Source organism: Suricata suricatta, chromosome 1 (genome assembly GCF_006229205.1).
Source record: "Suricata suricatta isolate VVHF042 chromosome 1, meerkat_22Aug2017_6uvM2_HiC, whole genome shotgun sequence".
Taxonomy (NCBI): domain Eukaryota; kingdom Metazoa; phylum Chordata; class Mammalia; order Carnivora; family Herpestidae; genus Suricata; species Suricata suricatta.
In genome coordinates, this window is record NC_043700.1 from 50881175 (window position 1) to 50906513 (window position 25339).

The 25339-nt window shown below is 34.4% G+C and overlaps 1 protein-coding gene across 2 annotated transcripts in view; it reads right to left on the bottom strand.

Annotated features, from left to right (window-relative positions):
• Positions 1-21740, bottom strand: part of ADAM29 (ADAM metallopeptidase domain 29) — a 42480-nt gene extending 20740 nt beyond the window's left edge. Inside the window, exon 1 of one of the 2 annotated variants that reach the window (XM_029947931.1) lies at positions 21670-21740. The gene's annotated coding sequence lies outside the window, so the exon portion shown is untranslated. Of the gene's footprint in view, positions 1-15601; positions 15676-21669 lie in introns of those variants that run through there. The other variant, XM_029948006.1, reaches the window with a different exon arrangement.
• Between the last annotated feature and the right edge of the window lie 3599 nt (positions 21741-25339).

Consider the following 25339-nt stretch of genomic DNA (forward strand, 5'->3'; position numbering starts at 1 on the left):
AATATAATGTCAAGTCACACCTGACCAGAAAGTATGACCAGAAAATCTGGGGTAGCCACAGAGCAAATCCTATAGCCACATTTGAACAGAGAAACAAACCAGCAGTACCCTGCCTGAATGCAAAACCCAACACCATGCCCATCCAACTATGGAGGCCAGCCAGAAGCAGCCCCTGGACTCAGAAGACCTCACCCAAATAGAAACTCCAATGCCAGCCTTGGCTGCCGGAGGACATGATCTGCTGACCCATACAGAGCCTCAAGCTAAAGTGACTGGTAAGGACTATCCCTGCCAAAGCAAATCTGTGAAATCTAGAAGAGCAGATTGCTTACTCAAATTTGAAGATATCAATGCAAGGAATTAAGGCTCATTAAGAATCAGATAAGCATGATATCAACAAAGAAAACTAGTAAATCCCCAAAAATTGGTTGTCTCCAGAAATGGAGATCCATGAACTATCTGACAAATGATAAAGGGTGTTCTTCAAGTGGAAATAAAAATATCTTAATTATCATTATAAAAATATAGGAATGTGTAAAAGTCACTGGTAGTGATATATACATAGTGCAAGTCATATACTCTAATATTGTAATGATGGTACGTAAGGAACTTACAAATCTAGACTGAAATATTTTTTGTTTTCCTGGCTTTTATTTACTTATGTAATTTGTGTTTTTTTTTTTAATTATTGTCAAGTTAGCTAACATACAGTGCATACAGTGTGCTCCTGGCTTTGGGGGCAGATGCCCATGATTCATTGCTTACATACAACACCCAGTGCTCATCCCAACAAGTGCCCTCCTCAATGACCATCACTCATTTTCTCCTCTCCCCTGCACCCCCCATCAACACTCAGTTTGTTGCCTATATTTAAGAGTCTTTTATGGTTTATCTCTCTCTCTGTTTGAAACTATTTTTCCATGGTCTTCTGTTAAGTTTCTCAAGTTCTACATATGAGTGAAAATATATGATATCTGTCTTTCTCTGACTGACTGGTTTATTTCACTTAGCATAATACCCTCCAGTTCCATCCATGTTGTTGCAAATGGCAAGATTTCATTCTTTCTCATTGCCAAGTAGTATTCCATTGTGTATATAAACCACATCTTCTTGATCCATTGAACAGTTGATGGACATTTGGGCTCTTTTTGTAAGTTGGCTTTTGTGCTGCTATAAACACTGAGGTACATGTACCCCTATGAATCAGCACTCCTGTATACTTTGGATAAATTCCCAGTAGAGCTATTGCTGGGTTGTAGGATAATTCAATTGTTAATTTTTTAAGGAACCTCCACACTGTTTTTCAGAGCAGCTGCACCATTTTGCTTTACCACCAACAGTGAAGAGAGTTCCTGTTTCTTCACTTCCTTGTCAACATCTGTTGTTTCCCGAGTTACTGATTTTAGCAACGCTGACAGGTGTGAGTTGGTTTATCAATGTGGTTTTGATGTGTTTTTCCCTGATGGTGAGCCTCTGGATGTCTTCTTTAGAAAAGTGTCTATCCATGTCTTTCTGCCCATTTTTCACTGGATTATTTGTTTTCCAGGTGTTGAGTTTGGTAAACTCTTTATAGATTTTGGATACTAACCCTTTATCCGATATGTCATTGCAAATATCTTCTCCCATTCCATAGGTTGCCTTTTAGTTTTGTTGATTGTTTCCTTTGCAGTGAAGCTTTTTATCTTGATGAGGTCTCAATAGTTCATTCTTATTTTATTTCCCTTGACTTTGGGGATGTGTGGAGTAAGAAGTTGCTGGGGCTGAGGTCAAAGTGGTTGTTACTTGTTTTCTCTGATAGGGATGGTTTCATGTCTCACATTTAGGTCTTTCATCCATTTTGAGTTTATTTTTGTGGACTGCCTAAGAAAGTGGTCCAGTTTCATTTTTCTGCATGTTGCTGTCCAGTTCTCCCAACACCATTTGCTAAGAAGACTATCTTTTCTCCATTGGATACTCTTTCCTGCTTTGTCAAAGATTAATTGGCCATACAACTGTTGGTCCAATTTTGGGTTCTCTATTCTATTACATTGGCCTATGTGTCTGTTTTTGTACCAATACCATACTGTCTTGATGATGACATCTTTGTAGTAGAAGTTAACATCCAGGATTGTGATGCCTTCTACTTTGGTTTTCTTTTCCAACATTACTTTGGCTATTCAGAGTCTTTTGTAGTTCTATACAAATTTTAGATTGCTTAGTTTTGAGAAAAATTCTTGTATAATTTTGATTAGTATTGTATTGAATGTGTAAATTGCTTTGGGTAGTATTGACATTTTAACAGTATTTGTTCTTCCAATCCATGAGGATAGAATGTTTTTCCGTTTTTTTGTGTGTGTGTCTTCTACTTCTTGTATAAGTTTTCTATAGTTTTCAGCATACAGATATTTTACATCTTTCTGTACATTGGTTTTGTATCTTGCAACTTTTCTGAATTCATATATCAGTTCTAGCAGCTTTTTGGTGGAGTCTTTCAGGTTTTCCATGTAGAGTATCATGTCTGCAAAAAGTGGAAGTTTGACCTCTTCTTTGCCAATTTGGATGTCTTTTATTTTCTTTTGTTACCTTATTGTTGAGGCTAGGACTTCCAATACTATGTTAAGAAACAGTGGTGAGAGTCAGGATCTCTCTCATCTTCCTGATCTCAGGAGGAAAGCTCTCAGTTTTTCTCCATTAGCTGTGGGCTTTTCACATATGGCTTTTATGATGTTAAGATACGTTCCTTCTATTCTGACATTCTTGAGGGTTTTTATTAAGAAAGGATGCAGTATTTTGTCAAATGCTTTTTTCTTTGCATCTATTGAAAGGATCATATGGTTCTTATCCTATCTTTTATTAATGTGATGAATCACATTGATTGATTTGTGAGTATTGAACCAGCCCTGCAGCCCGGGAATGAATCCCTGGTGGGAATGGTGGATCATGGTGGATAATTCTTTGTATACATACTGTTGAATTTGATTTGCTAGTATCTTGTTGAGAATTTTTGCATCCAACTCATGGAGCGTGCATATGTACATACCTGGGGAATGCAAAAAGGAGAAATTTACAAACAGGGAGACTCTTTTCCCCTAGGACTGACTTTGGAAGAGCATGAGAGCTATATGACTATGCAGTCGTGCCAAGACGGGGAGGACACAGGTATTATAACAACTGGCTTTTTCTTTCTCCCCTACATCACCTCAACTTTCTAAGTTTCCTCCTATTTTAGGTGGTGCTCACAGGACCAGGGCTGCAAGTACCTACAAATGTTGGTGGCAGAGATGATTCCTAAGGAAGAAACCCTAGCTGTAACTGTTTAATATTTTTAAACCTTCATGTCAGAATTCCACAGGGCCTAATGGAAAAGATATGCCTTCACTCCATCTGGAAAAATTGGAATTAACAATGAATGAGAATTTCAATTTACATGGGAAAACACAGATGAATAGGAAAAAATTTAAATGCACCTGAAAAAATGAATAGCACATGCAAGATGTGAGATAATTTTTTTTCTGAGAGAGAAAGAGAGAGAGAGAGGGAGGCAAAGGGAAAGAAAGAGAATCCTGAGCAGGATCCACACTTGGCACAGAGCCCACTGTGGGGCTGTGAAGGATTCGATTCCACCACTCTCAGATCATGACCTGAGCTGAAATCAAGAGTCAGAGGCTCAACCGATTGAACCAGCCAGGTGCCCCAGGATGTGATATATTCTATAGGACAGCTGTGTTGGTTTCTTCAATAAGTCAATGGCATTAACAGCAACACCACCAAAAAGTGAGGAGGGGAGACAGAACCAAAATACGAGAAACTTTAGAGATACAACCTAATGCAAATATAATATGTAGACCATCATGGATCCTGATACACATAAACAAATGGTATATTTTTATGACATCAGATAAATTTAATTATTGATTCAGCATTAATTCAAATCATGGGAACACCTGATAATTTTGTTTGAAATAATACTGCTTTTTCTATTGCATAAGAACATACACTTTTTTCAGAGTTCAGTTGTAAAATGGTGTGGAATTTGTTTAAATGCTTTATTTATTTTTTTTAATGTTTTTATTTATTTTTGATACAGAGAGAGACTGAGCATGAGAGGGGGAGGGGCAGAGAGAGAAGGAGACACAGAACAGGAAGCAGGCTCCAGGCTCTGAGCAGGCTGTCAGCACAGAGCCTGAGGCGGGGCTTAAACCCACGGACGTGAGATCTGACCTGAGCTGAAGTCGAAGGCTTAACCGACTGAGCCACCCAGGTGCCCCTGTTTAAATGCTTTAGAGCAAAGGAAAACATATGTAAATTACATATAACAAAATCTTGATAATTTGGGTAATAAGGGGGTACATTGACTTATATCACTGTTTCAAATATATTTTTAAAACTGTGTAATAATTTTTTTAAGTATGATGTTTTCAATGGCAGGAAAAAATAAGAAAACCTTGTTTAGAGGAAAATAATAAAAATTTAAACATGATTTGGCCTTATTTATCCTTCCTTTCAACTCCTTTTTGTACCTAAATTAACAGACCATCTGATGGAAGTGGGATGTAATATGTTATTTGTTGACTAAATATTAGTTTTGTCCCAGATAATACTTTTTCCATAAGCTATGTTTTTAAAAATTAAAGGAACTTGTTATAAACTCAATTGTGTCTTCTCAAATTTCATATGCTGAGGTTCTAGCCCTCAGTGCCTTTGAATGTGACTATACTTAAACATTTGACTTTTAAAGAATTCATTAAGAGTCTGTATTTTGGGTTGTCTCTTTTTTTCCCTTTGTTCATTTGTTTTGCTTCTTAAAGTCTGCATATGAGTGAAATCACATGGGTTTTGTCTTTCTTGGACTCCAGAGGGGAGGTGGGTGGGTGGATGGGTGAAATAGAAAGGGATTAGGGTACACTTAACTTAATGAGCACCGAGTAATATATTGAAGTGTTAAATTGCTATATTGTACACCTGACACTAATGTAACACTGTATGTTAACTACACTGTTAAATTTTAAAGAGTTAATTAAGTTAAAATTAGGCCATTAGTGTGAGTCTTAATACCATATAACTTTATATATATAAATGGGAAATCCCAATGACCTATGATAACATAAGACTGAAAAATAATTTAAAAATGAATAAAAGTACATACATATCAGCTGTTATCTCAATGACATTGATGTATAATGCAAACATAGCCTTTTAAAACCTTGGACTCTGTTGCGAGGCCTGGGTGGCTCAGCCGCTTAGGCATCCGAATTTCAGCTCAGGTCATGATCTCATGGTTCATTATCTCGAGCCCTAAGTCAGGCTCTGCTTGGAATTCTCTCTCTCCCTCTCTCTGCCCTGCCCCTGCATTCACTCTCTCTCTCTCAAAATAAATGACATTAAAAAATTTTGGACTTTGTTTAAATGCTTGTAATCTTGTAAGTTTTCCCTTTCAAATCTATTAAGTCAGGGTTATCTATTAATACAGAATATATAAACAATAGATGGATAATAGAGTGTAATAATTATTTCAAAAAATAAAAATAAACCTTAATAAATTATACTTTCATGTTTAAAACATGAAGCTGCCTTTTTTATATAGGAATAATCAATGACTAATCAAAACATTTAGTTTTTAAGATTTTATAGTAGACAAACCATTTTCTTCAAACCTATATATTTTCTAATAGATATTGCCAAATGTGAATTTGAAAATCCCTGATTAGTAAATTAGAATACATGAGTGAAAGGCATAACAGCCATTACATTTAATAAATAATACTTTTCTATAAAGGTGTTCTCTAAATGACAGCCACTATTTTCATTAGTCTATTTCATAGACTCTGAAACCAGTATCTCCAGTAATATCATCTGTTGTCATTTGGAAGCCTATATTATCAGTTGCAAAATAATAATAGTAATAATAATAATATTTTAACATGTTTCCCCTGTTTTTTTCAAAAGTCATCATTTTCCTCCTATAAAGTTATTTACTAAAGAATTATATGAATAGTATTAATATCTACACACTACTAGCTGGCTAATTAATTATCTAGTTTATTTCTACACTAAGTCCAGGTTATAGGTGTGAGAAGAGCTTGCACACCATTCCAAAACTGTTTGTATAGTTTGGTCCTATGGGAATTGTGAATGCGGAGTCCTGTCCATTTGGAGGCCCATCCATCCCTTCGAAGCCTTAGAACCTGAGACACAAATGTGTGATCCAAACCCTTCACTACAAAGGAAAAAATTAGAAGTTGGGGTTCCCTTCCAAGTGTAAGGCACTGTGCTAGGGGTCAGGCTTAGAGTGTATCTCAACCTTTCTTACCTATTTCAGTGTGGGTGTTTTCTCTGTTACCCAATATGTTAGAATAATAATAATCTAGTTTCCAGATTTCCATCAAACAGAATTGATTCATGTGTGGCTGCATATTTAGTGCATCAGTCAGTAGGAAGAGGGAAAGTCAGAAGCCTCTTATCCATCATCTTCACTCTATTTATTGACTCTGATGATAAATATATGAATCTCCACAGATGATGAATTGATAGGATTAAATTTATATGTGCACGAATGAGTACAAATAAAACTGAAGAAATCTGAATAGAATAATAGATTATACCAGCTTCAATATTCTGTTTGTGCCACTGTTCTATAGTTTTTGTAAGAAGTTACTGTTCATGGAAACTGGGTAAAGGGTAAATGTGATTTATTGTAATATTTTTAAAATTATATATTTATATATACACAATATTTAATAAAATATATAATCATATTTTAATTAAATGTTTTAATTACAAAATATATAATCACATTTTCTTTATCCATTTATCCATGGATGGGCACTTTAGGTTTTTTCCATATATTAACTGTTGTAAATAATGTTGTAATGAACATGAAAGTGAAGATTTCTTATCAAGATAGTGATTTTGTTTTCTTCAGATAAATACTCAATAGTGGAATTACTGGATCCAATTGTCATTCTATTTTTAACATTTTGAGGAAATTCCATCCTGTTTTCCATTATGGCTGCATCAGTTTATGTCCTCATCAACAATGCACAAAGGGTTCCTTTTCTCCACATCTTTGCCAATGCTTTTTATTTCTCATCTTTTGGATAAAGGTTATGAGGTAATATCTCACTGTTGTCTTTATTTGTATTTCCCATATGATACCTGATGTTGGACACCTTGTCAAGTACCTGTTAGTCATCTGTATGTTTTCTTTGGAGAGGTATGTATTCGGTTCCTCTACCCATTTTTTAATGGAACTATTTGGATTTTTAAATATTGAGTTGTATGAGTTATTCATACATTTTGCATATTAACTCCTTATCAGATTTGTAAATATTTTACATCATTCAGTAGATGGCCTTTTCACTTTGTTGGTTTCTTTTGCTGTGTGGTTTAATGTAGTCCATTTGTTTATTCTTCTTTTGTTGCCTTTGCTTTTTGTGTCAACCGCACCCCCCCAAATCACCTCCAAGACCAATGTCTAAGATCTTACCTTCTGTGATTTCTTCTAGGAGTTTTATGGTTTAAGGTCTTAGATTCAAGTATTTAATCTTTAAGACTTTAGTCTTTAAGAATTTAATCTGATTTGAGTCCGGTTTAATGTATGGTAAAAGACAGGATAGTGGTTCAGTTTCACTCTTTTGCATGTGGCTGCCCAGTTTTCCCAGAAAACTCTCTCCCCAGTGAATTCTTGGGACCCTTGTCACAAATTAACTTAGCATATGTGCTTGGGCTAATTTCTGGTCTCTCTATTCCGTTCCACTGATTGATGCGTCTGTTTTTATAACAATAGCATAAACTTTTTTGAATACTATGGCTTTGTAGTACAGTTTGAAATCATGAATGTAATACCTCCAGCTATGTTCTTTCTTAAGATTGTTTTCACTATTTGAAGTCTTTGTGTTTCCATACAAATTTTAGGATTGTTTTCCATACCTGTAAAAAAAAATTCCATTGGGATTCTGCTTGGGATTTCAGTGAGTCTATAAGTTGCTTCGGATAGTATGGACATTTTAATGATATTAATTGTTCCAATCCATGAGCATGATATCTTTTTTCATTTATTTGTGTCATCTTCAATTTCTTTCATTAATGTATTCTAGTTTTTAGACTACAGGTCTTTCACCTTCTTAATTAAATTTATTCCTGGGTATTTTATAGTTTGTGATAAATTTACAAATGGGATTGTTGATTTCTCTGATAGTTCATTGATAGCATATAGAAATGCAGCTGATTTTTGTATCTTGACTTTGAATTTTGGAGTATTACTGAATTCATTTATTCTAACAGTTTTTTGATGGAGTCTTTGGCTTTTCTATATATAAAATCAGTTTATTTATAAATAGTGACAGTTTATACTTCCTCCTTTCTCAGTTACGTTTATTTTGTGTCTTTTTTTATGCCTAATTGCTTCTAGTATTATGTTGAAGAAAAGTGACAAAAAGTGGACATACCTGTCTTGTTACTGATTTCAGAGGAAAAGCTTTCAGTTTTTCACCACTGACTATGATGTTAGCTATGGGCTTCTCACATATGGCCTTTATTATGTTGAGGTGCTTTTCCTCTGTACCCAGTTTATTAAGAGTTTTTATAATGAATGAACATTGAACTTTATCAGATGCTTTTTCTTCATCTAAGTTAATCATATAATTTTTATTCATTGTTTTTTGAATGTGGTGTTATAATATTGGTTGATTTCTGTATGTTGAACCATCCTTGCATCACAAGAATAAAGCTCAGTTGATCATAGTATATGATCCTTTCACTATATTGTTGAATTTAGTTTATTAACATTTTGTTGAAGATTTTTACAACATCTATGTTCACCAGGGATACTGGCCTGGTTTTGTTTTATTTGTTTCTTACAGTGTCCATATCTAGTTTTGGTTTTACCGTAATGCTGGACTTGTAAAATGATCTGGGATATGTTCCTTTTCTCCTATCTGTTTGGCAAGAATGTGAGACGGATTGGTATTAATTCTTTAAATGTTTGGCGGAATTCATCAGTGAAGTGATCTGTTCCTTCACTGTCGTGTGTTGGGAGGGCTTTCATTACTGATTCAAATCCTTACTAATATTGGTATATTCTGATTTTCAGTTTCTTCATGATTCAGGTGCGGTAGAGTGCATGTTTCTAAGAATTTATTATTTCTTCTAGGTTGTCCAATTTATTAATATATACTTGTTTATAGTTGCCTCTTATGATCTTTTGTACTTCTGTGGTATCAGTTGTAACATTTCCTGTTTTATTTCTGACTTTATTTACATCCTCTTTTCTCTTAGTGAACTTACTGCAGGCTTCTTGATTTTATCTTTTAATAATTCCAACTCCTATTCCTTGCTTTCTTTTTCTATCTTTGGATCTGTTAAAATTTGCTATATATATTTAGGTGGATGCATAAATATTTACAAATGTCATATCCTCCTGGGTTGAGGAAAAGTTTCTCTCTAGGCTAAGTAGTATTGTCGATTTATGACTAGAGGGAAAAGTAGGCATTAGTTTGGAGTGTTATTCTTGAGAGTTCAAATACCAGCATGTATAGATACCAGGTATGTGATTAAACAACCGCACGCTTGGTTTTTTTGTTTTGTTTTGTTTTATTTTGTCTTTGGTTTTGTAAAATAGCAGTGAAATAAAATAGTAATGTCTATGCCCTACTACAGTTTTGATGGTTAAATGGGATATCACAGCTTAAATATTTAAGGTAATGCTTCCCATACTATGCACTTAATAAATAATAGTTGTTATTATTAAAGACAACAAATCATTTCTCATATTTTCAATTTATTCTTTTTAACAACAAAATATACTTTCTTTTACAGTCAACAGAAAACAGTTTTCTAAGTTAATGGATTTGGAGGGAAGCTGCGTGTTTAGAGTGTTTGAAATAGTATTTCTTTGTGTGATCCCATATCTTTAGAAACGTGTATGGTAACTTTGCTTTCATTTATCTCTCAGCAAGCAAGAAAAACAGAAAACACACATCATGAATTCTAGGTTTCTTTCTAAGTCTTTCAAAAGCAATTTCTGGCATCAATTTTCATCTAACATTTTATCTTCTGTCTGGTTCACTTTTGTTTTTCAGGAGCACAAGCCTTTGCATAGAAAACTGGATAACCACTTCCGTTTTCCTTTGAAATGGAAACCTTTCCTGGCTCCTTAATTTTGGCATTAGTATAAGAGGTATGAAACCACTTTCTGATTTACTAATTCAGAGAACATTTGTACTGAATAGTTTAAAATGGAAAACTGCATAAAGTCACTTCGTTATAAGGTGTTTTCTTTCATTCTTTTAATGAAAAAGCCATTTCATTAACTCTATATTTATTAGCAGTGGAGGCATAAGTATATGAAAGGGGCAAGATTGCCATGGTATTTTAATCTTTTTTTAATGTCACCTTTTTTTTAAAACAGTTTTAGATTTAGAGAAAAATTGCAAATACAGTGCAGAGAGTTCCCATGTACTCCCATGCCCATTTTTTTCCCTATAACATCTTGCATTATATGGTACATCTACACGATTAATGAAACAATAATGACACATTATTAACCAAAGTCTATGCTTTCTTCAGATTTTAACATTTTTATCTAATGTCTATTTTTAGTTCCAAGATTTTTTCCAGGATACCACATTACAATAAGCCCCCATGCCTTCTTAGGCTCTTTTGTCTGTGGGATTTTTTTCTTGAGTTATTTATTTGTTTTGAGAAAGAGAGAGTGAGGGAGGGGCAGAGAGTGAGGGGGAGAGAGAGAGAATCCCTAGCAGGCTCTGCACTCACATCTCAGAGCTCAATGTGGGGCTCAAATTCACTAACTATGAGATCATGACCTGAGCTAACGACGGACACTTAACTGACTGAGTCATCCAGGGGCCCCAGTGGGGCTGTTTTTAATGAAAAAAATTCTTTCATGTATTTCTGGGCAGGTGTTTTGTAGAATATCCCTGAATTAAAGCTTATCTGATTCTTTTCATGATTAGAATGAGATTATACATTTTTGTAAGGACAGCCATGAAAATAATGTCCATTTCATCACATCATATCAAGGGTACCTACTATTAACATGACTTATTACAACTGATGTTGCTTTGATTAACTGTCTTGGTAGTATTTGTCCAGTTTCTTCACTGTAAAGTTACCCCTTCCTCCTTTGTTATACTGTACTCTTTGGCAGTATGTCACTTTGCACAGCCCACATCTAACAAATGAGGAACAATGCACTTCCCAAAAATTCCTAACACCCAGTTGTCTTCTTATTGTCTTTTTTCTGCATTCTCCAGAATCTCATTTAAATGAAATCACATACTATGTGAACTTTTCAGATTGACTTCTTTCACGTAGCAGTTTGTACTTAAGGTTCATCTGTGTCTTTTCATTGCTTAATAGTTTTGACTTGTTTGTTTTAATTACTGAATGATATCCCTTATGTTGATATAAGACAGTTTGTTTATTCATTGACATATTGAAGGTCATTTCCACTTTTTGGTGATTAAGAATAAATCTGCTATACACATTCATGTGATGGTATTTATACTGCAAATTTTCACATTGTTTGCATAAAGAGGAGTATGATTGCTGGATTTTAAGGCAAAATTGTCTCTATCTTTGTAAGAAACTTATAAAATGCCTTTCAAAGTGTTTGTACCATTGTACTTTTCCAGTAATTGATAAGAGTTCCTCTTGCTCTGCATTCTTACCAGCAACTGGTAATGTCAGTTTTTGGATTTTACCACTTAAAAAATTTTTTTTTTAGTTTATTTGCTTTTTGGGAGACAGAGAGAGAGTTAGAGAATATGGAAGGGGCAGAGAGAGAGGGAGAGAGGGAATCGCAAACAGGCTCTGTGCTGTCAGTGCAGAGCCTGATACAGGGCTTGAATTCACAAACAAGAGATCATGACCTGAGCTGAAATCAAGAGTCCATTGCTTAACAGACTGAGCCACCCAGATGCCTCTGGATTTTACTCATTCTTAGAGGTATGTAACAGTATTATCTTTGTTTTAATCTGCAACTTCCTAATGACAAATGATGTTGAGAATCTTTTCCTTTGTTTGCTATTTGTATTTGCTTTGATGGGACAGTCTGTTCAAATATTTTTTCCCATTGAGGTGCTGAGACAGTGCAGGTCTTGCTTGAGATTCTCCGTCTTCATCTGCCACTCTCCTGCTGGAACTTTCTGTCTTTCTCAAAATAAGGCCCAAGAATTCATTAAAATTACTCTTAAAATGTTCCTACCAGTTTATGGCTTAAGTAACTTCTGTGCCAAGTAAGCAGATCCTAGGTGTGACCCCCTGTATTTGTCTGTCTCTAGATTTCAGATGACAATTTGTTTTGTGACTCCAACTCTCTTATGGGTCTCAAAAAAGTCAATGATTTCAATTTATCTTTTTTCTTGTTGAAAAATTGTGTATGACAACTTTTAGGCTCTTAACATGTTAGAGACAAAACCACAAGTCTGCCATGATATTTTTAGGACTGAAGCTGCTTATCATTCGATCTGTAGGGACATTTCAACCAATTAGCTACTGCTGTCAACAGACTTAAAAGGAAACTTTTTAAATTTACATTATGTTTATTAATATTCCCTGTTGACAGTTATATTTCAGTTCTTTATTTGAAGCTTATATATGATTTGAATTTGTCTTCACATTTTGAAATATTTAAGGAATTTTGATACTTATATTCACTCCTATGAAATCAACATCCTAATGGTTATAAAGAATAATCATGGGTTAATATATTAGTTGTACAATTAATGGAATGATTTCATTTGGGTTTCATATTCAAATTAATTATTACCATAACTGCTTGAGTGTGGCTATCTAGTGGATTTATTTCTATTTTTATTGTATATTAGAACTCCATGTGAAAATTAAAATCCTTTTATTGAAGCCTTCCCTTGACTTTTATAGTTTATTTAGAAGCTCTTTTAAAATTTGACCACAGGTGAGCATCCACACAAACACACACATGGGGTTATTTCCATATATATCCACTATAACTGTTAATAACATGCCTTCCACACATTGAATATTTAGGAAAGGTTTGTTAAATGTTCAGCACATGTAAAATATCTCACAAAAATATATTAGTATCACATAATTTATAATATGTAATATGGAATACTATTTCTTGCCAAATAACAGAGTCATGTTATGTGCATATCTAAATTAAATGTAAATCTAATTTAAAAACTGTATTATATCTGTGGTGCCTGAGTAGCTCAGTTGGTTAGGCATCTGACTTCAGTTCAGGTCATGAACTCGCTCTCGTGGGTCCGGGCCCCGCATCTGGCTCTGGGCTGATGCCAGAGTCTAGCTCCGGCTGGTCCAGAGTCCCCTGAAGGAGGTGGCAGTGTCGGCAAAAATGGAGGCAAGAGAGCCCGGAGTTTCTTTCTTTCCTGGTTGGTCACCAGTCTGGCATCTCTCTCTTGCCAGGTTTTGTGCCTTTATTTATAGATTTAAGTGTTAACATGACATCAAAAAGTGAAATTTTTACAAATAATTCTCAGTGATAAAGATGCTTTGAAAAGGGTGCAGAAACAGGTTTTACAGAGGCATTTTTGCAGAACTATTCTAATTACAACAAGGTAACTTACACATCACAGGATAACAAGATATTCTCAGTGAAAAGCAGATAACATACACTTGAACCAGTAGTAAAACTTACAACTAAGAAGATAGCAGGATGTTTTCAGTAAGAAGCAGATAGCAAACACATTTTATAACAATAACGCTAAGATTCAGGCATAAATAGGGCTAGGAGGCATTCTATTTGGCTCACAAGAGGAAGAATATAGTTGTGATGGTTAGTAAATAAGCCTTTTGTCAACCTGTCCTTTGATGTTGAAGGTGTAAGTGCCATAGGCGCCCTTTGCATATGAGTTCAAGTTGTAACTACTCTTACCCATCCTCACAATGGGCACCAATTAGCATAGGTATGTGCAGTAACTTATGTCTGGCTCTTGTTTGTTCCTAAGTTAGGCTCTTTTTCTCCAGGCCAGAGTAAATATTATTCTTGTGTTCTTTAACACCATAGGAGAGCCTTTTGACCACATCTGCAGTGCATTGTTTAAGTTCCTCTTTATAGAGGTGGGAATATGCTTCTTCCCATGAGGTATCTGTGTGGGGAATAGCGCTATGACTTGGAACATTGTGAGGCCTAGTCAATAGCAACAGGCTTAATTTCACATGAGCAGTAGTAGCAGAAGGAGATGCCAGTTTCTGCCTCTCATGGCAGGAGCCGTGCAACCTCTGCCATTTCCTTACTGTGACCGGGTCATCCAGCAAGGCCGGTGCGGCTCCCAGCAGGCTGACAGCTCAGAACCTGGAACCTGCTTTGGATTCTGTGTCTCCCTTTCTCTTTGCCTCTCCCCTGTTTGCGCTATGTCTCTATCTCTCTCAAAAATAAAGATTTAAAAAAAATTTTTAATTAAAAAACTGTTTTATACTTAAGTATTTGCTTAGTTTATTTCAAAATTATAACTAAGGCTATTTTAGGTATCACAATATATATGTGATATATGGCTCTGATGATTATCCTCATAAAACGAAGTACCAAATATTATGCAAATGTTATTCATACATGTACATTCAAAATCTCATTTTATCTTTGCTATTTATAAAATTGTCTACAATTTTACATGCACTCTCTACAGAATTTACATTTTTCTATTTAGGAATTAAATATAATTAGGAAAAATTGATAAATATCTCTTATGTAATCTCTGGTTAAAATATATAAGTTTTACATATCTTTTAAGGAAAAAGGTTACCATCCTGGGGCAAGCATTTTAGAGAGAAATATAAACAATCAACTAATTTTAAAACATATAATTTTATTGTTACAAAAGAAATTTTTTTCACATTTGATGTTTAATTTTAGCATTTATCAATTCATTTTAGATCATGAATTCTACTTAAATATTATAACAGTGTAATATATTTCTTCAATTATTTTTTCAAAAACATATCCATTTATTTATTTGAAAATCATTATAGACTACAGTATTCTAAAATACTCAGAACATCAGCAGGAAAATATAATATTGAAATTCTCACACTGTTTTCTATATAGTTTGACCAGAAGTAGCTCTATCAGAAATGAATCACATTATATATTTTTAGTTTGTAGAAAAGACTGATGTACTTTACCATTTTATTTCTTTAAATACAGAATACTTGAATGCTCTACTATGTTACTAACAAAGCCAAAAGGACAATTTCAAAGATCTTAGAGTATTATTTTCAAAATATGCCAAAAAGATATTGATTTACCATATTGGATTAACGATTTTTTAATAATCTTCCTTTTAATCTGAAGCATATAAATGATTTCATGCTCTAAAACTTACATAGAGAAAATATATTACTGGTAAAAAAAGATCTTCCATCAAAGAAAGTTTTTTAAAATACAGAAAGAAAAAATCTATTGTTTGCACCAAGACTATGTTAGATTCTACCAAAATTGCAGCAGGTTGGAAAATGAAATTGTCTGGATTTCAAATACAAACAATGAATGTAAAAGAGAGTACTTTCTAAGTAACTTTTGTGATTTAAATTGATAATTCATTGGAGGACTGGAGGAAAAAAGTGGGGAAGAAAACTTGGCAAGTATTTAATAAAATGTTACCTCATGATTCTTTTGATAACTTCTTTTCTTGAAAGTTTCTCAAGACAGGATCAAAGTGATGTCTTAGGGACAAGGGGGGAGGAGAGATGAGGAGAGTTGCACCACTTTATGAGGAGTAGATAAAAACATTTGGTATGAAATGAAATATGTATATATGTTAACAATCAACATGTTTTAGGGTAAGCATTATGTGATTTTCCCTCTAATCCCAGCATATTTGGCAAAAGGGAATAGGAACATATGTTGTGCATAAAGAAAATATATACCTCACTGGGCTGACAGAGAGACAGGAGAAGGCCTTGTGAGAGCTATACTACAAAGTAATTGATTTCTATACAGATAGGTTTTTAAAAAAGAGCACTTAAGAGTGAAACTAATGCCATTATTTCTGTGTTTTTGTTCAGATCATTAGCTCCATATTCACATATCACAGTGACATAAGACAAATCTTCTTTTGTTTACTGTGCCTCAAGATCCTATGATTTATATTTCAGAAGGTCAGATACAGATGATCTGCTTTCAAAGACTATTTTCTCTTATTTCTCTATAGAAACTATCTTTTATCTTTTACCTCATCTTTTATCTTACTTCCTCAATTGGTACCTTTTACCTACTATTTTCAGTCTCTTCTTTTGTTTGTTTTTTGCTTATCTAGTTTATTCATTTTTCACTACTTAAAACAAAACAAATAAATTTCCTTCAACTTCCATCCATCTTGGATAATGTCTAATCTTTATGTGTTTTTCATACCAAACTTTAAAGTTGTCTCCTTGCTTGCTTTGTAGGAGTGTTATATTTTTCTATTTTTAAATATGGTACTTTTGCATATGTAACAAAGACTTTTAACTGTCTATAATTTTTTACAAACTTTTTTTAAAGCAAATTATGGAAAACATGACATTCCATTCCATATACTTTTGTAAACATCTCTGAAGTATTTTACTACATAATCAAAATAACATTAGATCTAACAAAACCAATAATTATTTTTTAAACCCTCTAATATCCAGTGCATATTCAAATTTTCATTTGTGCTCAAAATATATTTTAGGACGAGCTTGGCCAAACAGAATCTGACAAAAGTAATCTTTGTGGAATGATTTTAGAATCATATAAAAGTCTGTTATCACAAATCACTCTATTAATAGTTTTTGGACTTACTGATAATCTTTTCTGAACCAATAATTTTATTACATCTGGCAAAATGGTAATTCTATTTTTACTTTACCTTTGTGTTCTTTCACATTTAATACAACATGGGCATGTCCTACATCATTGAATATTCTTGGAAAACAATAATGCTGTACTTTTAACTTTATAATCAACTCCATTGTGAAAAAGATAGGTTTCCTTCCAGAGCAATTCTCACGTACAAATCATATTTTCATAGGAAATAATTTCTGGATTTTATTCATTTATACTATTAAAAGTTATCCAAATATTACAGACTGATTTAATTGGTTTTCAGACAAAAGTTTCATAATATAATTATTTTGTATACTTGTTGAAGATTAAGAAAAAAATCATTTTTATTTAGTATGTATGGGTGTGTGTGTGTGATTGAGAGAGAGAGAGAGAGCAAGAGATGGAAAGACAAAGAGACACAGAGACTGCTTTAATTTTATGGTATTTAACACAGATATCTTGAAAGAGCATGAGCAGGGGAGAGAGGCAGAAGGAGAGAGAGAAGAGAGTCTCAAATAGGCTCCACACTGGCCATGGAGCCCCATGTGGGACTTGATCACATGACCCTGGTATCATGAGCTGAGATGAAATCAAGAGTTGGCCGCTCAACTTACTGAGCCACCCAGGCTCCCCTAACACAGATACTTTTTAAATTGACTAAATATTGTCTTGGAACATTACCAAGTATCTATGTAAAAACATTCAGATATCTAAATCATAATTATATTTTAATTGTCCTTAAAAAGAAAGTACCTCAAGGATACATGTTCATTTTTAAACAATTCAGATTTCTATAGAATAAAAAATAAAAACTCTTTTCTTTTCCTTAATTTCAAGCTTCTTCCCAGTAGTAACAATTACTAACAGGTTGATGTGGATCTATTCAGTTATTTGTCCCATAGATTATAATTGTATAGTATTTGTTTTGTGTGTTTTCATACCTGTCAAAGTTTAAATACTGATGCTAAGTTAACATAGGGTATGCCATTAGACTATGAAACACTCAATCATAAAATTTGTATTTCACCAAGCACATGGGCAGGGATATATATCTTTATTTTATTCTTAACTTCTGTATCAATCAGTTTAATGTGAGAATGAATGTTCTCCTATTACATACCTATGATGTAAACATAATGTTTAAATGTCCATGTTTGTTTATGATTGAAGGGAATGCTACATATGAATGTCTATTGATATTTTTGTTTATATCTTTTCTAAGAGCAATCTATAGATATGCACTGTATATATACATAATTATTATGCAACCCTTGTTCCACAGCCTGTCATTTCAATGGCCCATTGAAATATCTTTACTTAATTAGATAACACTTTTAGATATTTTATTATTTGCAAAAGACCATGTCAAGTATATATACTGTATGCCCTGAAAGTTATCTTCTTGAAAACTAGCAAAATAGTTTATATTTTTTAGAACATTTCCTTGACGTTTTTGAGCTCACTTTTAGGTTTTAAGGATATAGACATTGATTACTTAGTTATTTGTAATTGCTCATGCTTGATTTATCCAAGTTGACAAAGTTAATCTATTTTCATTCCCACATTTAGCTTAGTACATGAAAAACAATGTACTGCTGTTGATCATGTTGGAGTATAAAAGGACAATGATGATTGCCTTCTGTGGAAAAAAAGTTGTCATCTTTTGTAGACCAGTGATACTCAAGCTTAAGTATGCCCACCAGACCCTTGTTAAACTTGTTAAACACACAAAATCATGGGGGATACCGCCAGAAATGCTAGATTTTTAAAAAATTTTTTTATTGTTTTTTAATTTATTTTTGAGAGACAGAGACAGTGCAAGGAGAGTGAGAGAGAGAGAGACACACAGAATCCAAAGCAGGCTCCAGGCTCTGAGTTAGCTGTCAGCCCAAAGCCTGAGGTGGGGCTCGAACCCACAAACTGTGAGATCATGACCTGAGCTGAAGCCGGACACTTAAGGACTGAGCCAACCAGGCGCCCCCAGAAAGGCTAGATTTTTCAACAGTGGTTCTTTCAACGCTGTTCTGTACGATTATGCTTAAGTTGAGTAGTTACAACAGCATTTTGACAAATATACTCTTGGAGGAGGATCTAAGCAGTCACTGAATTTCTTATGAACAGATAAAAAATTGTGTCATCATCAGTATACAACTACTCACCTCATTCTTTTCTAATCCAAAGAGTTGGCAGAACCAATACGGGGTTTTAGCTAAAGTACTCCATAATTCCTTGTTCCCCAGAACTTTCTTAGTTATATTAAAAATGCCAGAGAAACTTCTAGGGATGCAAGCACTAGTCTTCTCCTACATATATTCACTCTCAAAAGTCAGTATTATATCTAAAGTGGCTCTATTCTGAACTACTGCTTCCTGTTCAATTAAGTGACAATTTTGGCCAAGAGTTGGTGGCATTGTCTAGTTCTCCCTGACTAGTCTCTGAACCATAACATGTAGAATCCACTCTATTTCAAATTAAGGTCTAGTTTATCTCATTAAAATTTTTTTAATGTTTACTTTTGAGAGAGAGAGACAGAGTGCTAGCAGAAGAGGGGCAGAGAGAGAGAAGAAGACAAAGAATCTGAATCCAGGCTCTGAGCTATTAGCACAAGAGCTCCACACATATAGCTCGAACTCACTCTGAGATCATGATCTGAACCAAAGTGAGACACTAAACTGAATGAGACACTCAGGGGCACCTAGTTTATCTCATTCTTGAATTCACTCAACTCTTCTTCTGAGAGTTGAAAGTGATGGCACAAAATGGATCATAGGTGATGTCCTCAGCTACTAACCTGAAGGTAGATAATCCATCGAACAAGGTAACACATACCTATCTAGATTTCCAATAACAGCCAGTAAGCTTTTGTACTGCCAACTGAATATCATTACTGGGGACCACCCAACAATTGGTTTTTGGTCAAAATTTCCTTATAGGTTTGTCAATAGTATCATAAATTTTTGGCACTACTCATCCACAACAGGCAATGAAGTTAGTTTCTTCACAATGTTGATGGAGCACAGTGAGCAATTTGTCCTAAATGTGTGGGTAATGACATGTAGAATTTTTTCAAGACTTCATTTGAGGTCACAAGCAGCCATTAATAAATGTATTTTTCTAACTCTGGAACAAAAGGATGGCATTGTATATTTCTTAATATTCTCTTTGAATTTCTACATAGGTGTGTGTATGTGTGTGTGTGAGAGAGAAAGAGAGAAATGAGATTTTGGTTAGGACAACTTGTTTGGCATACTGATCAACCAGGGCATTTTCTTTTGCTTTGATATCTTTTTGAAGGGACTTGTATCTTAAAATAGCCAACTTATTAAAAACCATTAAAGCTATTAAATGCCATTAATTTGCTGACCATTCTAAATTAGAGTCTCTTCTTAGGTTAAGTACTTTTATTTTCTCTAAAGCTTTCTGAAATGATAGACCATCCCAAAAACATCTCTACTATTAGTGTACATATAAACCCTCTTCTTTTTTACCTATCCAGGAAGCTACTGGGTCCACAACAAATTCTGTCATCTGGACACACTTTTGCCTCTGGGAAGGAGTCATATTCTAGTAGTGAGTTGAGATCTGTTGCAATGTATCCTGCCTGATAATTTCTGGTTTTAATCTTAAGATAAAAGTAAGAAACATGATTAAATCTAGATTTCTAAGGCATATTATAATAAACTTTTTAACAGGTATTTTAATAAATCAATTATTGGATAATTAAGAAACAGTGTTTAAGGAGTCATAAGCTTCCCTCTTTTAGAGAAGTAGGATCTAAAGCTGCCAGTGGATAGCAGCAGTTTTGAAAATCAGAGGACCTCAATGCTATAACCACAAGGAACTAAATTCTACCAATAACCTAATGAGTTTGGAGGGGGACCTCAAGCTCCAGAAGAGAACTGTAATGTGGCTAATGTCTTGATTTCAGTTGCAAGGTCCTGAGCAAAGGGCCCATCTAAGCCTTGTCTGGACGCCTGACCCACAGGCATTGTGACATAATATGTGTATGTTGATTTAAGCACATATGTTTGTGCTAATTTGTTGTGCAGCAATAGGAAATGAATACCCTGGTAACCCATTGCCTTCCAGTGAGACTTAGGAATCACCGGTGTGATCTTTTAGTTGCTAACCTAGGAAATTTCTGAAGTGTTACAATTTATCAGGAGTAAGAAATATTCCTCTTTGGGATAAATTATGTCCCAAGGAATAAACTTAAACAAAATATTTACTTCTCTTCAGAAAGTGTTTAGCTTATTAGAGATAAAACAATAAGTAAATAGAATCGGTTCCAGAGTTCAGCTGAATTTTAGAGTACAACAAAAGACAATATATGAGATAAAAAATAAAATATTGGAAAGACTCTTGAAATCCTCATGAGGACTTTCATTTTACTAGGAGGAAGGAAAGAAATGACTCTCTTAATAAAAGAGATGCTACAAGAACAGAAAACAAATTTATTGCTAGGAAATATGCAGCTTTCTGGTACATTAAAATACAAGAATATTTGGATTTGGTACTACAGGTAAGTAGTAAATGATTATTACATTTATACTGCTGGGATTCTGAATAAATATATATCTCTGCCCTTTGGATTTTATTTTTAACCCAGACCATAGAAGCATTATAAGGAAAAGTACAAGGTATCAAATGACTAATCTCTCTTAGATTTTCATCGTATTGATTTTGGTGCCCTTCTGTTTCTGGTTTTTGAGGGTAAGGTGCAAGTCTTGGTAGATGACTGGAGGGTTTAGTTGGAAACTGACAGATTCAGTCCAAACAATATTGAAAAATCACCATAATTTATGCCCAGAAATATGATTATTTCTTAGACCTTCAACTTTCATTAAGAATACAAGTAAATCAATGTTTAAATTATCTATGACCTGATTATGAGAGTCCTCAGGAATATTCAGGAATAGGCCATCAGGAGAGTATCTGTTTTACAGTAGATCCCCCACACCATCCCATTGAGTTAGTGGATGTGATGTCACAAAGGAGGAAAGAATGTTTCTCAGTTAAAGGTCTGATGATAACTGTTGGGTTGGGACTTACAAAGGGTTTGATGGTTGTTGCAGGTCCTCAGTGCATGATAGTTGCCGGCTTCCAGGGACAGGTGGAATAAGAGTGTCAGGATACATGACAGATGTGATAGGGCATATCCATCAAAAACTTGCAAGATTTCCTTAACTATTTAAAGAAATTGGACCTTATAAGATAAAAGAAAACTGGTCACTTGATTCCGCCTTGGAGAAACTTCATTAATTCTCCCCTTTTATTTTTGTCCCTGTTATTTCTGAGCTAACAGAGTGCAATTATGTATCTAATACCCTTTCCATACAAAGTACATAAAATTGAGGAATTAAAGGAGTCTATAAGAAAGATTTTTAAGGAGTCTTCTGCCTTTGCTAAGTAGGATTTAATAGTTCCACTGTCAATTCCAGCTTTACTCTTTTCCTATGTGAAAGTTCACATTTATTCTCCACTCTCTGCTGCTCAGCAGAGCAGATCTCTCACATCATTCCTAAATATATTCCACTTTTATTTTTACTGAAATCTTGTCCGTGTGGTGGTCAGGAGCCGGGGGTGGGGGGGGGGCGCGTTCTCTGAAGTTCTGGTTAAGCTGTACTTCTAGTTAGGTACTATAAACACAAGCCCCAGGGGGGAGGCCCGCACAAAGGTCCCTGCCCCTCCTCCAGAGGTAAAGTTGGGCTGAGTATGCATTTTGCCCTTGGACAGGGGGCAGGGGATTTTTTTTTCCTTGTTCTCTCACAACTACAGTGGGTTTCCACCTGTACCCTAAGGCAATAGGTTTTGCATATTAAGGGTTTGTTTCCATAAGGAAATGGAGAAGATGAAATTGGTGAATATTAGCCAGTGTGTGCTTTTTCACTCCCCATACAACATCATCAGGGAAACTTTCTTAAGAAGAAAGGAAAAAAAAGATATATATATATATATATATATATATATATATATATATATATATAATCATCTTCAATCTTCTCTGTATACATCCAATGGGGTGTGTGGAGGAAAAGCATATGAAGGGGTGCAAACATATTTGCTCCATGTGGCTTCCGGCTTTCATGCTCACCCACAATCAGACACTAGCAATCACTTAAAATCTTCTAGTTGATCCTTCTTAACCAGCTTACGCACCATTCAATATTTTATGTCTCAAGTAAGCAAATTCCTGGGTCTTGTTTCTCCCTGAGAGTGCTTTCAACATTCCTGATTTTATTTTAATTTTTTCCCTTTGCAGCTTTCATTATCGAGTGGGAACAAAGTGAACTTTCAGTTTCTCAAGGTGTTTTTCTTATTGTAAAGTAAGAGAGGACACTATCCAATTCTCCACATATCTGATATGACACCAGAAACCAGTAGCTGTTTTTTAATGCAGTTTTCCTACCATTTTGGTTGAGGTAAATCTAAAGCGTTTTTCAATAGTGTGTCATTTTTTTTTTAAGTTTACTTGTCTATTTAGAGAGAGAGGGAAGGAGAGGGAGCATTAGCAATGGCAGGAGGCAGAGAGAGAATCCCAAGCAGGCTCTGTGAGCCGGAGGCAAGGCTCTATCACAGGAACCATAAGATAATGACCTGAGCAGAAAACAAGAGTCAGAGGCTTAATGAACTGAGCCACCCAGGCAGACACTCCCCCAATACTGTGTCTTAAACAAAGCTGTTTTCTTTGGAAAGTCTGTGGACCACTAGCTGTGTATTACAGTTGGACAATATAATAAATCATAGAGTTAATTAGAAAATAATGCTAAATGCTAAGCTCCTATTTTCATTTTTGCATAATTATTGTAATCAGTTTTTATGAACAGAATGCTTAGAAGTCAAAACAATAACCCATGTGTTTTTTATTATATGACTCACAACACTAATTTCAAAAGCAATTACTTTGTTAAGATGGAACTAGCAATAATAATTTTATGCTTTAATTTGGTTGTGGATAATTTGTCAACCATAGTCCTATTTATGATAATATAAGGCCACATAATAAATCAACTTTTAAAATTAATAGCACTATAAAACTAAGAGTTTGACTAAAATCCCAACCTCAATAATATATGTTCATATCAGAAAGGAAAATGCCATTCCAGGTTAAAATCATAGGCAAGACACTGAAAGCTATTCCCACTGATCCCACCAATGAATTTAGAAACACCTGAATGCATATATAAATATCTACATACCTGTAAGCAAATCTCTGGTTTATTTGGGGGAGGGAGAGGTTGTTCTCCGGTTAAACACATAGTAATCCAAATAGGTTTATGTTTCCTTTTTCTTAAATAATTCGAAGTCTAAGAAGCAGTTCTCAAAGGAACTAAATTCTGCCATTTTACTTCTCAAACTTGACCAGCTTACAAAGCTTATTTAAAAAGTCAAAGGGAAACAGAAATGGTGTGTGTGTGTGTGTGTGTGTGTGTGTGTGAGAGAGAGAGAGAGAGAGAGAGAGAGAGAGAGAGAGAGAGAGATCATCTATCTTAAATTATTAAATCATGTTCAATGATGGTTTGGGAAGCTAGGGAATATTTAAGAAGTCAAATATCATTTTAGCTAATACTGTTATGATATTAAATGATACAGTTTATACAAATTCCTTCTTTGTTATAATACATGGCCCAGAGAAACACTGAGTATAGTGAGAAGTATAGTTTATTTAAATGTGTATGTTGTGTTGTCAACTTAGTTAAAACAAATCCTCATTTAAATTCTAGATGAAATGTGTTTGTGTTAAATTATTTTTGTGTTAAAATTCACAAATGTCTATCCTGCAAGAAGATAAAACTTCAGAGAAATAAATTTTTTAATCACAATTTAATTAATGCATCAGTGCTCAGTTATTGTTATCTTAACAAATACAAAAAAACCCCACAAAGGCCTATTCTCTTCCTGTTACTTAAAGTCATGCTAAGTATTGAAAATATAAGAGCATCTAAAATGAAAGCATAAATGTCCAGAATGATCACAAGCATAATGATGAGGTCTACAATGAGTGGTGCATCTCTTATTTGATAGCAATTTCAACAATTCATTTCCATGACCCAATTTTACATTTTATCTATTTCCTTCTCTTCCTCCCAACTGATTTGCACCTGCTAATTCTTAAGTTTATTATTTAGCAGGATCATTTCTTACAGATCAACTCAGATTTCACTTTATGGAAAAATAAGACTGTACAGCAACAATTAATGTTCAGGGTTTTTTTTACTTTCAAATTACCTTTGAGCATTAGAAAGAATGTTTAGAGCAGCTCTTTCAACAATAGCCAAATTAGGGAAAGAGCCTAAATGTCCATCAACTGATGAATGAATCAAGAAGACGTGGTTTATATATACAGTGGAATACTACATGGCAATGAGAAAGAATGAAATCTGGCCATTTGCAGCAACGTGGATGGAAAGGGAAGGTATTATGCTAAGTGAAATAAGTCAGTTAGAGAAAGACAGATATCATATGTTTTCACTCATATGTGGATCTTGAGAAACTTAACAGAAGACCATGGGGGAGGGGAAGGGGAAAAAAGTTAGAGAGGGAAGGAGGCAA